This window comes from Rana temporaria (assembly GCF_905171775.1).
Source record: "Rana temporaria chromosome 4 unlocalized genomic scaffold, aRanTem1.1 chr4l, whole genome shotgun sequence".
NCBI lineage: Eukaryota > Metazoa > Chordata > Amphibia > Anura > Ranidae > Rana > Rana temporaria.
In genome coordinates, this window is record NW_024404446.1 from 33,169 (window position 1) to 35,652 (window position 2,484).

Consider the following 2,484-nt stretch of genomic DNA (forward strand, 5'->3'; position numbering starts at 1 on the left):
TTTTGGCTTTGTGCTTACACACTGTGAGCATTAGGGATTTGTTTGTTCTGTGCATCTTTTGGCACTGAACTATCCCTATTTATTTATAATATACTTTTTTATTTCTTCCCTTTTTTCTTAACAGAGCGGATGCCGCTTTTTGATCAGGTTATTTGAGGGGCTGTGAGAGTGTCTTCCTTCCCCTTTATCCTCTTTCAATCCACATCTATGGCAAACATTAGACTGTCTCTACTGACAATAGGCATTTTTGCTTACTATTGACAGGTATATATATTACATATATTGTTCATTATAGCAAGTTTTTGGAGTGTATATTCTCTTTACCCACTGTTGCATAATACAACTGAGAGCAGTTTGCATATGTGTTTCCACATGTGCTTTCCTGATTTTTCAGATTAATTCTATTAATGGCTTAAAATCCTGCTGTGGTTCTCCTGAACTATTCTGATTTCCCTGACGACTCTGGTTCCTTCCTGTATGGTCTGCTGTCTTTTGCTGTTTTACCTTTTTGGTAAGTAAATATTATTGTTTTTATTTTTGGCCCCTGTTTATATGTAGTTGAGATCCTTGAGCATGCATTATCTACAATAACTGATGTATTCATGATCAATATTTTTCTTTTCCCTTTTTTGACATTATTTACCAAAATGTATTGATATATAAATGATTGTTTTCAACAGTCATTTAATTATATGTCTTGTTGTTTTTTCTTCTGATATTTAGCATTGTATGTCTGAAAGCTCCTGAAGAAACTCGTCGGAGTGAAACATGTAGAGCTGACTTAAACAATGCTTCGTCTTGATATCACGTATTTAATCGAGATGTATTTCAAATTTATCGTATTTATGGCATACTAATTATTTGTGTAATAAATTATATTTTCTAATTTTATAATCAAATTCTGTCTGATTATCTATTTGCATCGTTCAAAAGCCCCGGGGTCCTTTTGGTTACCCCCTTTTTTCCCCCCTCTTCTCATTTTTTCCTATCATTGGGGTGAGGTGCCTGTGACTACTGATACTTGTCCACAAAACGTATACTTTTTTTTTTTGGTTCGGGGTTCCCCTTACTATTCATACCAGACCCAAAGGGCCTGGTAATGGACTGTGGGGGGGACCCCTGCCATTGTTTTCAATGACTTTGATCTGTATTGCCGGGACCGACAATTTATTAATAGCCACGAGTAGTTTTAAATGGCACTTTGTGCAGGGACAATTCTAAACACGGGAAACATGCACTACTTTACAGGAATACACACCCCCCAGGTATGAAATTTAAAGGAATGTTTCACTTTTATTGTTTCACTTTAAGCATTATTAAAATCACTGCTCCCGGAAAAACTTCAGTTTTTAAAACTTTTTTTTTTCATTGATATATGTCCCCTTGGGCAGGACCCAGTTCCCCAAACACATTTTTTTTTTTTAGATTCAAGCTCTTTTTTTATTTAAGAATTATAATACATAAACAAATAATACATAAACAAATGATACAACTGGGCATTTCAGTATAAGATAATATATCACGCACTATACTATGGAGCATCCCCCTTTAACCTTAGTCACAACCTTGCTTTCGTCCCTCCGCCTGGTTGTCCGGGGGAGACAACAATGCCACCCATCACAGTATGTAGGAAAAATAAAAAATAAAAATAAGATTATAACAAACAAAAGAAAAAAAAAGAAAAAGAAAAAAAAAGGAAAAAGCTAATCTCTCCCCGTACCCTCCCTCCCCCCCCCCTCACCCACAGCCACCTCCATAGACTCTACCCTGGAGTCCAAGAAGGATTTCCAGGAGGTCCATGTTCTTAGATATCTTTCCTGTTGATGTCGTGCTGTCAGTACTAGTTCTTCTAGCTTACTAATTTCCTTCACTTTATTTATCCACATCTCTATAGTTGGTGGGGCCGGTGACTTCCATTTCTTTGTAATACATGCTTTGGCTGCATCTAATAGGTGACATATACTTGTTTCCTTATATGCTTTCTCGGGGATTGGATTCATGTGTAAGAGATAGAATTCTGGATTTTCTGGTATCTCATATTTTGAGCATAGCTGGAGTATCCTTTTAATCTCTGACCAATAGAATTTTAGCAGGGGACAATCCCAAAATATATGGAGCATCGTCCCTTTGCTTGCCTGGCACCTCCAGCATTTCTCTGTCATTTCTGGAAAGATTTTGTTTAATCTTTCTGGTGTCCTATACCACCTTGCAAAGATCTTGTAGTTTGTCTCTTGGGTTCTCGCACAGATTGATGTTTCATGTGTTCGTTTATATAGTCGTTGTCGTTGTTCCATATTAAATGTCTTTTTTAATTCCTGTTCCCAGTCCTGGACACACTTCGGAGGACTGCTCCCTGATTGCGCTAGTATTTCATAGCTCATTGATAGGGTGTGTGTCAATATTCCCTTTTCACTGCACATTTTCTCAAATCTCTTAAGTGGTCTCTCAAAAACCTCTGGATTTGGTAGTGTGTTCAGGAAGTGA

At 37.1% G+C, this 2,484-nt stretch overlaps 1 long non-coding RNA gene across 2 annotated transcripts; it reads left to right on the top strand.

Moving 5' to 3' along the window:
* The first annotated feature begins 222 nt into the window (after positions 1-222).
* Positions 223-753, top strand: LOC120921769. 2 transcript variants are annotated; one of them, XR_005744964.1, is made up of 3 exons: positions 223-264; positions 354-511; positions 724-753. It is a non-coding gene; the product is annotated as an uncharacterized LOC120921769 (long non-coding RNA). The 2 variants fall into 2 exon arrangements; XR_005744963.1 differs by having other exon boundaries at positions 228-264; positions 395-511.
* Positions 754-2,484: the final 1,731 nt, after the last annotated feature.